The sequence below is a fragment of the Grammomys surdaster genome, unplaced genomic scaffold, assembly GCF_004785775.1.
Source record: "Grammomys surdaster isolate TR1022 unplaced genomic scaffold, NIH_TR_1.0 63, whole genome shotgun sequence".
Taxonomy (NCBI): domain Eukaryota; kingdom Metazoa; phylum Chordata; class Mammalia; order Rodentia; family Muridae; genus Grammomys; species Grammomys surdaster.
The window spans coordinates 6996331-7009962 of record NW_021604565.1 but is presented as its reverse complement, the minus strand read 5'-3'; positions in this window follow the sequence as shown (position 1 = coordinate 7009962).

The following is a 13632-nucleotide window of genomic DNA, read 5'->3' as shown; positions in this document are numbered from 1 at the left end:
GAAGGAAGGAGGAAAGGAAGGAAGAAAGAAAGGAAGGAAGGAAGAAGGGAAGAAAGGAGGAAAAGAAGGAGAAAAGGAAGGGAGAATAGCATTATTTTGTGGAAAGACACCAAGAGTAAACAGGAAATTAAAAAAAAACACCCATTAGTTCCTTCTTGATTCAAATCATCTCAATATAATTTATTCCATCATATTTTAAAATCCTGCTCTATCAAACACATTCACAGCACTATTGTATCGGCTACATTATTACAATTTTCATTTTCTACCCAATTTTCTTAACAACTGTATCTGTCGTAGTTTTATTGAGCTGCATTGCTTAAAACCACCTCTCCAATTTGTTAAGGTCATGTCATGGTCATGCTGAGCTCTGATCTTGACATTCAAAGTGTTAATCAGGCTTTCCAATGATAGAGAACTGTAAATTACTAAGTTCACAGACATTCCGATCATCCAAGTCATTGATGAAAATTATAAATAGCCTATGACCCACAATTGACCTGTACATGATAAAATTTCTGTCCAACTTGGTGACAAATAATAATTAACGATTTTGATGATTCGACCTATTTTGTTTCCAACAACGAGTTCTATGGTGCTAACACAGTATTCTAAATTTTTGAATAAATCAAATTACTAATCTTTTTGAAATCTCAATATTGAATATATAATTTCAAATTATTTATGAAAACTATTGGCATGAATGGATGCTTCTTGGTAAAATAAACTAACCATGGCAGCAATAGAACAATAATTTATTTTATCATTCTCTTGTTTCTCTTTTTCCTGAATGCTCCTATGCATTTATAATCTTCAATCCTAATACATCAGCTTCACTCAGCACTTCTTTAACTATCCATTATCCAAATAGCCATGTCACCATTCTTTGTGCCTGTAGAAAGTTATATTGTAATTGATAACAAGAAAAATATACCTGCATAATTTAAGTATAAATTCATCTACTAGAAAATGAAATGAGTTCATTACACTTGTTGATTGTGTGGGTAGCTAATACCACAAAGTCAATAAGAATTTATTTTATTTTTTATATTTCTTCAATTGTCTATTTTTACTTCTGCTTCTCCTGATAGTCTGGAAACACCTTAATATAAATAACCATTTCTTTATATTTTTATGTTTTTAATCCTAAATATTTATTTTTTAATTAAAGTATAATAAGGTACTTTACTCATCTCTCTTCCTCCTTCAAACATTTCTTGTGCACTATCCCTTGCTTTCTCTTGAAGTTCATAACCTCTATTATCTTAATTGTGTGTATTTGTGAATTTATCTCTGTGTACTTCAGATATATAAATACAACCTGATAAGTCTGCATGTATTACCTCTATGTTCATAACGTCTAGGCTAACCACTTTGGATTTGATATCCAGTAGATATGTATATATTTCACATAGGCCTAAAGTGGGATCCAGCTCAAGAGGAGGTCCCAAGGCCTGACACTATTACTGAGGATATGGAGCACTCACTAAAAGAGACCTACCATGACTGTACACTGGAAGTCCCAACAAGCAGCTGAAGGAGTCAGATGGAGATATTTACACCCAAACAATGGACAGCTGATCCCTGTGGTTGAATTAGGGAAAGGCTGAAAGAAGCTGAGGAGGAGGGTGACCCTGTAGGAGGACCAGCAGTCTCAATTAATATGGATCCCTGAGAACTCTCAAACACTGGATCACCAAAAAGGCCGCATATACCAGCTGATATGAGTCCCCCAACACATATACAGTGGAGGACTGCTGAGTCTGTGTTCAATCAGACATGATGCACCTAACCTTCAAGAGACTGGAGGCCCCAGGGTGTTTGGAGGTCTGGTGGAGTTGGGGTGTGGGTGGGAAGAGCCTCATGGAGACAGAGGATGAGTTGGAGGTATGAGATGTGGAACTGTCAGAGAGTGAAAGGGCGGGAATAAAATCTGGAGTGTAAAAATAAATAAATAAATAAATAAATAAATAAATAAATAAATAAATAAAAAATAGATTTTAATTCATATATTTTGATTTCTAGTTCTTGACATATAGTTTATAAGTAGTTTATAGAGGAAAAGAGTAAGCTCCTTTGAACTCTGCAGACAATTTGAATTAATTTTAATTTTGGCAATGATATATTTGAGTGACTAATTTAAAAATTTTCTATACCAAAGATCAAGTTTATGCTTTCCATAAACTTCTATGATCATTTCCACGTTTTATAAGAACCTCAATACTTTTTGAATTATGATCTAAAATGAGTCAGAGATTATTTGTTAAATATTTATTATAACTTCTGATTTTCAGCTAGCTAAAACTATCTTGAAGATCATTGGTACATTTTTTTTTGTATGTGACATATGCCTTATCAAGATGGTTTTATAATCCTCATACATTATTTAACTTCAACAATGAAAAACTGTTTTCCTTTTTAAACTATGGGATATAGTCATGTTTTATAATCTTTAAATTGGAGTTAAATAAGTATCTATTTCTCTGTATAATCATAACTAAAATAAAGATAGTTTTAATGAGTATGGAAATTTATAATTTTAAGAATAATTTTAATGCAAATATTTTGGTTTTGTAAAGGCAACATTGATTTTAGGGAAGCTGAAAGAACTTTTATTTTCTGCTAAAAAGTAATAAAATATATTCCACAATGGAATAAATTAACATTAATTTCATTTGTTCAAAGCATTTGTAAAGAATGGTCAAAATGTATGAAATATTTAAAATATAATGAAGTAAAAAAACTTATAAAGAAATACAAATTATACGTTATAGAAAAGTATGAGGCTTGCTACATACGCCACTCAAACCATTCTCATTCATAGATTTGACTGATGGATTAATAGGATCAACAGGAAGGCATTCATGAGAAAATTAAGACTTATGAATCAATGCTCATAATTTTGCAGTATCATTATTGAATTGTAATGCTCATACCAGATTCTCAAAAGGCACTGAGAAATACACACAACCAAGGTGACATAATGTATCACACTTTGTTATGTCACTTCAGTGGGCACAGAAATTCATTGTGCAAAGAGATATTGCTTCTATTTTCCATTGAAAAGCAAGCAAGGAGACAATGTTTTCATTTCCCATCACCAAAATCCCTTCCGCAGGTCCCATCTAGCCGACCATGAATGTTTGTCTTCAAGCCTATGTATCTATAGATGGATACTATTATCCTCTTTCTCCTTTCCTCTACTTTACTTTCACTTATCATGTTGCTAAGGAACTGGTAGTTTTGTCTTAAGCTGAGTATTTCCAATCTTTGTTTTAATATAACTTGACCAAATGAATCTTTGTACTATATGCAATTGCTTTGAACCTTCAGTTGATTTTAGTGTTAACACGCCTGTGCATGTTATTGTGTTAAGAATATAATTCCACAAAATACCTTGAAAATATATTGAGAAAAACTAATCTGAATAAATACACTGCTTATTCACGGCTCCTGGGTTACTTCCTTTTATGTTTAAACCATTGGATTTGTTCCACTATTCTTTGGTTTTCTGTGCATAAGAATAAGAACTTGCTGGGCGGTGGTGGCACATGCCTTTAATCCCAGCCATTGGGAGGCAGAGATAGGCGGATTTCTGAGTTCGAGACCAGTCTGGTCTACCAAGTGAGTTCCAGGACAGCCAAGGCTACACAGAGAAACCCTGTCTCAAAAAAACAAAAAACAAAAAAACAAAACCAAAAAAAGAATAAGAACTTAATTTCTATCTATTATCTACTGTTTTTATTTACTCTTGATTTTACAGCGTTAAATTATTCCTTTGTTTTTCTCTTCCATACTTAAGCTCCAGGAAACACATGAAACTTGAACCTTGTAGTTTTCTACTGTTTTGATTCTACCTTTTCTTATCTTCTCCTTATTTTAGTACTGCTGTTTTCTACTGCTTGAGTATTGAATGTTACCCCACATTGTCAATTTACTGATTGGTGTCTGGTCTAGCATAGGTCACTTTGTGCTAATTTTCTTTCTTCTGAACATTATATAATAGACCAAATCCTGAGTGAACTACGTTTGAGAAGTTTAAAAATTTTTATCATTGTTTCATGTATCAAACTCTTTTGATGTTTCTCAGATTGCTTATGTGGTTGAAGCCACAGGACAGTGGTTAGTCCCCCATTGAGAGTTGTATGTGATGATTCCTGTTTGCCATTGCGGACAAAAAGGAGTCTTCATTTGTCTGTTCTTAAGGAAATTTTAAGAAGACATACATAATTAATTCAGATCCATATCCAGTACTCTGAGTACACATACCCAGTACTCTGAAAGATCATTTTTATCTTCCAGCATATATTTTGCTAGTTATGGAACATCAGCATATAGTGACAGTTCAGTCCTCATCAATAACAGTAATAACAATAATAGTGATAACGTATAATCACCTCATGGAGGTGATATAAATGCATACATTTCTTTTTAAAGTCAAATACGATGTATCTTTAAATTCTATATTATATGTCTCTCCTCCATACATTTTATACATGTTGGACAGTTTAGTTCTGTTCACTAACTTTCTACTTGTTGGTATATTTTAGTTGCTATGATTATTTTTATAAAGTAAGAAAATGAATTTATATCATATGTTAGATTTATCCTACTAACTTGATGTCTCAAATTTTTCCATTTTCAAAGAATGAATTTTAATGTTATAGATTTATGAGTCTTTTTAATTAATAGGCTGTTCATCCCTCTTGAAACATACAGCACTGTTAAATGAGAATAAAGCTCCTACCCATGTTCAGCCCACTTCTCCTACTTTACAGCATGCAGAGGCTGGTCTCCCACCCACTCATCAATGCTTCATACGTTACCTTCCCTGCTTTTTGCTTCCCATTTTCCAAGTCACTTCACTTTTACTTCAGTAAGAACTGTCCCTAGAGATTTTCCTACCTTAATGTGCCCAATTGTCAGTAATTTAATAAGATTCTGGATAATACAGTCATTTGTTTTTATATAAATTTACCTTCTGTGAACAGGATTTTATTCTATATCACCAGAACATTATTAAAGTAGCTAATTTACTGCCGTTATATCTATTAATGAGCCCAGGAGCAATTGCCATGTAGGGCTTTATTTTTATTTCTACAACTGACAGCAAAATAATAATACTGTAAGAAGCCATTTTCAGCACACAGCAGTCTTGATTTTCCCTGAAATGTGGGAGAAGGTCCTTCACACTCTATTTGTCCCTCCGGCTTTAAAGTTTTCATTTTGTTGGCTAGAAGATAGAAGAGGATTATGGACAGAACTGAGCCTGTTTTCTGCTAATCTCCAACTTGAATTCTTTCAAGGGTTGCAAAATATGATTCAAGTATTTCACAAGCTATTATAACCTGAGTTAGACTTTGTCGTCTATCTGGTATATGTGCCATCATGGGTGGATTTGGTGCTGACATTCTTCTATCTCTGATCTCAACTGTATAAATATCTGTTTACAGTGACTATCATCATAGCATACAGACACGTTCTACTCTGATGTACAGATAGAATAGGAGCAGACTCCAACTTTGAGGGAGCAAAGAGGTAAAATCCCAGTGAAACAAGATTGTGTGTTCTTTTCCATACACACAAAAGCAAAGATCTAAAAAAACACACACGGAGAGAGAGAGAGAGGGGTGGGGGGAGATGCGGTTTGATTACAGATATGTACTTTACATTTACAGCCATGTAGATGAGTTTATACTTGTGAATTCATTCCTTAATATATGATACATGTTACAAGCTTTCATTCTTGGAAATTAAATTGATTTAAAAAATCTCTATGCTTATCATCTTCCTAGTACTATTCTTTGTAAAACTGCCTTAAGATAAGAGACAGTGTAAACATTAATTTAGAAATATATTGTCAGATGGGTTAATATTATTTAAAATAGGTGATCAATTCTTACAAAATCAGAATAAATCGGCACAAGAGTTACTGTTTGTCAATATTTTATATTCTAAAACTCTGTAATCTTGATAAGAGAAATGATCACTCCCAATAGTCAACTCTTGGGAGTGATAACGTTGCCACATATGCAGTGTGTTGTGAGAGGTGGGATTTCAAGGCTCTAATTTATCACAGATGAAGAACGAGCTGCTACTAATACTACTAAAATTTTACTTTTAAAAGGTCTGCTTTTTCTAAGACTGATAAGTTACGTTCTGAGTTCTGGTGAATACTTGTCCTTTTCATCTATAGGACAAACATTTGAAAAATAGCTTGTTGGCAAGCACATCACTGTGCCACAGAGGCGAATCTATTTGGACTCTGTTCTTAAAATAGGAGGCAGAAACCATCAAATCTCTGCTAATATTGAGGCAATGAAAGGTGATTTTGTGAGCAGTCATCTAATAAGTTTCAATACACTAAGTTGCATAATTATTTTAATCAAATTGGAATTCCTTGCTTTCATTATAATGATCTTGAAGATGAAATTTTAGTTAAATCTTGTAAAGTCTTCCTCAAACAAAATAAAAGATTGATAACATGACACATATTTCTGACACTAAGGTGATTTTTTTCCATTTCATTTCTCTTGTTTGCAATGCTGAAATATACTTACTTTAATTCTCACAAAAATAGAGGAGTCAATACGTGATAGAGGAGAACAATAAGAATTCTCACATAACCGGAATATATTTATAATCATTATAATTAGAAATATATTTTTATCAAGAAATAATTTTCAAAGCTTTACTTAGTATAAATACTTAGTATTAAGGCACAGTTAACTAGGCCCCATGAGCATGGAGAGGAGGATTCATCCATCAGTAAATTATAATAGGTAAATCTGGCTTCTTGCTAAGATTGAATAACATGAAGGTGTTGTGTACTCCCACATTGAACAACTGAAAGAGATAAAAACATCCTAAGCCAAGAATTTTAGATATTGGACCTAAGCTTGTAAATAGCAATGGGCATTATAAGACTGTTAATAAAAATGATAAACTCTAAAAAGCCAGTGGCACAAAATATACATATAATTCAGGAAAATATTGGTATTAAAACTAGAAAAGACTGCTAATCTATAAAAGACAAATTCAGTTTCCTCATTTTTACTACTGAAATTAATTTCTTATGGGTGAAACATATGAAAATGTTAAGTACTGTAATTACTGGGAGAAATTTTTATAAATTCTTCATTTAAAAAGCATGCAAATACAATTTGCTACTATTTAATACAAGCCCCACCAGTTAGGAGGGGTATTCAGATGTGTAGCCTTAGAATTAGAGCTCAATTCTCTCTAAACTAAATCCTATTTAGGTTACACTTATAATATTGAAAAAAAACCTGAAAAGAATCAAGTTGTTTTTAAATTATATTTCAGAATAAAATATAAACAGAAAAAATGTTCAAATTTACACTACAGTTTTACATGTGAAATAAAATGTAAATGATGTAAATATTAATAAGATATGGAAATTAAATATGATACATCTGAGCAGATGATATACTTAGTAGATCAAAAACTAAGACCCATAAATGATTTTTATATGCTTTTGAATGAAGAAGAATGCACTCATACCTTAAAGAGGCATGGATGGTAGAAATATGAACAAAATTGAATAACTACAGATTAGAAATATAGTTTTTGGATGAAATAATATTGCATTAAAACAGGAAAAAACACAAGCATCAATTAGCTTTCCTGAAATTTTAAACTTGATATAATATAATCAGCCAATCATTAATTCAAATGTAAAAGTACACCAGTTTGTGTAATGTCTACTTTTGTTTTCTCTGATCTATATCTAAGCAGTTATTCATGTTTAAAATACCAACCTCAGCCTTCAACGGTACTACAGTTAAGTTCATGGTCACTGCATTGATTCTCTTTAGAAAAATATTTAAACTTTATGGCATAACACAATTAAACTGTACTCAGTTAACATGTTTATTGTTAGAACAGACAATATCTGAAGCTATGAAGCAAAGCATCAAAAAGTAAAACAAAATTGTTTTACATATATGTTATAGTTGGTCATGATGGTAGAAGAAACCAGGTAATAACATTATTCTATCATCCTTTGAAAAGCAGGCTTCAAACTAAAAGGGCAGATAAACTTAAAATATTGTCAACTTTGATATGCTATATAAAGACTTTCCCACAAACAATAAATCCTGCATGAAATTATGAGATTTTTCAAATACTTTCTGAAGGTGTGAATTGCAAAATATTTACCTGACTTCTGACTTAAATTTTAGTACTTTCTCTGAATTTCAGTATGTAAAACAATGTCCTTTATCCCAAGGGAATTTTGTGCATAGGGACTGTTTGTTAGAATACCCCAGTGTGAATTTAGAGCATAACATTCTGCTCTGGTGCACAAAGCATTAAATACCGAGAGAGCATATAATGATTGTTATATATATTATATATTATATAATGTGTTATATGCTGGTGATACAAATAAAAAATTTACTATCTTCTCTTAAAGCCTATATCTGATGAATAATATATTTTCTAACAAATTCAGGTAGGGCACTGGAGATAATACTTTCTCATCTATGTGATGAATTTGATCATGCCTGAGGTAGCATTTTGTCACCGAAAAAGACATGTGTCTTTTTTTTTTTTTCAATTTCTTTTTTTTTTTAATTTCTTTTTTTTTTTTGAACATGAAATGCTTTTTTATAGCATGTTTTACAAGGGGAGGGGGTAAGAGGGTCCAGGTGGTGGAAAAGTACAAAATCTTCTTGGCCTGTGCCTTGAAACATGTCATGGTCTATATGGTACACTGCCTTGAATTATGATCTACCTGCAGTTCTTCAGAAGATATGGTACACTGCTTGAGTTATGGTCTCCCTGCTATTCTTAAGAAGACATGGTACTCTGCTTTGAGTCTATCTGCAGTTGCTAAGCAGGATCTTGAAGTTGCCAAGCTTCAGAGGACATTGTGCAGGTGGGGAAAGGTAGGGGGTAAGGGTAAGGGCGAGGGTCCTGGCTTCTGGCATCTCCCCCTTCTCTGTTTAGTTAGAGAAGGCTTCTTATGTTCAATACCAACTATGTGAGTTTTGAATTTGGATGTCTAATTATGGGGGGTCTTAGACAAGTTCACAACCCCAAAACACTGATGTGAGACGAGTCACATCGATGGTCGAAGGCTTTAGGCTGTCGACGATGGGCAACGTCAAGGGACTCTGATGTGGGTGAAAGGAGGGTGAGAGCCCTGTCTTAGGCCATGTAGGCTGCACCCACTCCCAGCACCACGCACTCCTTTTCGGCTGCATTGGGTGGGCCCCTGGGAAGTGGACCTACAATAATCCCGTCATTGGGCTAACTCACAGCCATCCTAGTCTCTTGTAAATGTTCAAGTTACCAACCATTTGTCAGTTTGGGGTGTAATATTGTCATAAAGGAAGGCTCCCCAATGTTAGCGGCCATATCAAGGGTGGCCTTGGTTTAGGAAAAAGCCAATTTTTGTTGTGGTGATCAAGAGGCCAAGCTCTCTAGCGAGAGAAATGAGGGCAAAGCCAGGCATACCAGGAACCCTTCTGGAGGGCGTGGAAGTCTAGGGGTCAACCGTAGGGGGAGGCAGGGGAGCTGACAGCTGTGTCAGTCTCCTGCGGAGTCACTTCTGGATCCTCTGCAATTTTCAGCTGATGGTAATGAACTTCAACTGCCTTCTTGATGGCAGCATCAACCTGGTTCCGTGGATGACAGGTCACGGGCGATGATCTCTGTCTTGCTCAATCTTGATGTCGTGCGCACATCCTCTCAATGAGGGTCCGTCCGGATGGGTCCGTGCCTCGAGCCCCACGTCTGGGTGCCACTTGACCCGACCGGCGGGTCCTGGTTATTTGTGGGGGCGAGGAGGACTGCAACCTGCTATTCTTCAGAAGAAATGGTACACTGCTTGAGTTATGGTCTCCCTGCTATTCTTCAGATGATATGGTACACTGCTTTGAGTCTATCTGCAGTTGCCAAGCAGGATCTTGCAGTTGCCCAGCTTCAGGGGACCTTGTGCAGGTGGGAAAAGGTAGGGGGTGAGGGTAAGGGCGAGGCTCCTGGCTTCTGGTCCATCTGGGTTAGAACTTCTAATAGCAGGCATCATGGGTGATTCAATTTTACCTGGGATGCTGCGTGAGTTCAAGCTCCTGGGAGTCCCTGTTTTTCTTGGTTTTCTGCGGTTGGGTACGGAGCTGCTGCCTGCGACCTGCTCTAGGCTCGGTCCCAAACCGGAAGTCCAAGACATGTGTCTTAGTTTGGTTTTTCTTCTTGTGATAAAACATTGTCCAAAAGCAATCTAGAGAAAGAAGGGTTTATTTCAACTTACACTTTACAGTTCATCATCCAGAGAAGCAAAGCAGAAGCTCAGAGCTGGAATCTGGGAGCAGAATTTCAAGACCTTGGGGAAACAAGCTATCCTGTCTTGCTTTCTGTTACTTGCATTCTTATATAACCAATGCAACCCGCACAGGGATGGCACTGTCTACGGTGAACTGGGCCCTCCTCCATCAAGAACATGAAACACAGACATATCCATTTGCCAATTGGATGGAGAAAATGCCTCACTTGTAGTCCCCTTTCCCTGTGTATGTGAAATTGTCAACTCAGAATAGTTATCACAGAACGTATGTGATCATTAGGTAAGTTGAAAAGATGAGGTAATAAGACAGCATTATCTCAAAACATATAGCAAGTATGAAGGATTAAAATTTCTGTAATAGGTGTTTTTGCTGATTCTACTCCCTAATTTCTATGTATTTTAAATATAGTAAGTTGTGTTCAGTTTCCAAATCCGTTGGATATTTCCACAGAAAACAAAACTTAAATCAATGCACCATTGCCATATCACTTACTCATATTTCTGAAAGTATAAGTAAATAAATTGTATACCAATAGATGCTTAGGTGACTATGAAGACCTAGTTTTTGAAGTCGGAAGAGTCTGTTTCAATTTTAAATTAACTTATACTATACCATTTTCATCAAAGCTAGGTAGACTTCAGCACAGTAAGGTCAGTGGGATTGGAAGGATCTAGGTAATGTAAGTTGTCATATTTGATGAAACTCAAGTGAACCATGTCTGAGGGTAGTTCATAGTCAATTATTGATATCTACATGAAAACCCTGTAGATACCCTAGCAATGTTAAATGGTTAATAAGCTTATCATTCCTGTTTTCTTCTGAGATTTTCCTGGATTGCACAATCAGATACTAAACACACTTGCTGTTGTAAAAACACTCCAGTACTACACTCAAAGTACTCTCAGAAATAGTTTCTATTTTAAAATAGCCTCTAAAATCCTAGATAATTTTTCACATAAAAGTTTCATGATTTAATTAATTCATTCAATTGGTCCTGACTAATACTTGAATGTTTCAGAAAGTAACAGTGCATTAAGAATGTAGCTTCATTTATCTATTATAAAGCTAATATAAACAGCACTGTTTATACAAATATTCTTACTGTGGAATTTGTTGCATCTACGTGTATTTTTGTCATCTTTTTTCAGGTTATGTACTTAAATATTTAGACTGTGAACAAATTTAATAAACACAATTTCCTCTGCACTCTGTACTAGTGAAATATAAATTTATACTTTAAAAAATGATAGGTAAAACTGTCATATTTTTAATATTATGTATCATCTTACAGATTAGTTAATACAATTGTTGACGTCTAACATATTTTTATAACATACTTGATATCATTAACTCATCAAAACAAAGAAACATGATAGTTTTTAAAGTAAACAAAGTTAATTCTTGCTATTAAACTAAAATCATTCTAAAGCTTTTGTGTATTTGTCTTGATTTGTTTAATTAAGAACAAGATTATCCTATGGGTTTGAAATTCCATCTATTCAATATGAGCTCAACTCCTCCAAAAGCAGAAAACTTAATTCTTCAATTCACTGTTATGTGAATCTTCATAATTAATTAGTCTCATCTTAAAATTTGTATTGGATTATTTACTTATCTTTGGCAATACAAAGGATAGAAGCAGGCACAATGATATTAGGCAAAACTATGCACTAAGCTATATCTCCAGGATAACATTAAGTTCATTTTTTACTGAAACATATATATGATGCATATCATGTGCTATTTCTGTTAACATGTATATTCTATAGTTTAAAATAAGAATAAGTGTATTTACCTTATGTATTTATCAGTTCTGTATAACAAGACATTCAAAATACATTATCCTTGCTTTGGACACATACTCATTAATGTCATTTACAGTAAACTCACAGGGCAATATTTTAAAGCTTCTAATGTAGCATTTATGTAATTTTTATCAAAGGTAATAGGAAAGTATTGTCTGTACAGTGATTCTGCAACCACGTCATTGATGATAGTAGATGTCATAATTATAATAATTGTTCTTCCAACCAAGACAGGTAGCTTCATTATCTCAAAATAGTTCACTTGCCCTTTGCTCTTATGCACTGTCCTATATAATGCATACATGCTTCCTGTGTTGATAGGTTCATTTTTCCTTTCATAGGAATTCGTGCAAAAAGACACACATTTTTTTTATTACTTTGTGTCTGTTTTATTCATCACTTTTTATGTCTGAGATACATTCATGCTTCCCTCATTATACACAAATCCTTTTTTACTGCTGAGTTGTGTTCCACTGTCACCATGCACACAGTGTTGTTTATATCATGTGGGTAAATTGGGGAATTTGTATGCAATGTCTATAGCAAGTTTGTCTTGAGTATATACTTAAACATGGCATTGCTTGGTCTTATAGCAGAAATACATTTAACTGTATAAGAAAATGCAGAGTAGCTGTGCATTCTGAAACTTCACGTGCAACTTAGAAGGACTCACATCAGTTAGTTGCATATCAAACGTGAATACTGCCATCGTTAGATTTTAATCATTACAGCATCTTGAGTGGAATTCCACTACAATTTTAACCTATGCACATTTGGGAAGAGTGGAGGGCTTATCAGATATGTAGAATAGTTGTCTTTTAAAATTGCTTTCTGAAGATTTTGCCATTTTGGCCCATAAGAATGCCCTTTTTATTTATAAGTTATTAATATGTTCTCACTTATGTTTCCAATATATTTACCAATTATTTGTGATTGGCATTGTGATTTTGTTATTCACTTTCACTAAGTTTTACTTTTGATACCTAATTTATCATAAGTTTCCTTCTATGGTTCATGTATTTTATCTTAACCAAAGTTATTTTCTGCCTATTTTCCTATGGCATTTACTAGAAATTTTGTATAGAATTAAACTATGTGGAATGAGATCCATGATCTAGTCACACTTGTTCCCATGTTTTCAGATTCCTCCAATGACATTCAGTTGTTCTACTAGTTCTCTGTGAATGTGCTAGCCAATGGACATACAATATAAAGCATTCTGTTTCAGAGCTGTGGTAAAAGTGTACAAATAAAGACTTAAATTCAATTCTAAAAGTAAATCTGTATAGTCACATTTGTATAATATATCATTTTGACATGTAAAAAGATCAAGTTTTTTAAAAAAGCTTAATGAAAGATGAAGAAAATGAGATGAAATGAGCTCCAATAGCACAGGCTGGACCTCTGATAGCACGGCACAGGCTGGACTTCCAATAGCACTGTACAGGCTAGACATCCAATAGCACTGCACAGGCTAGATCTCCAATAGCACTGCACAGGCTGGACTTCCAATAGCA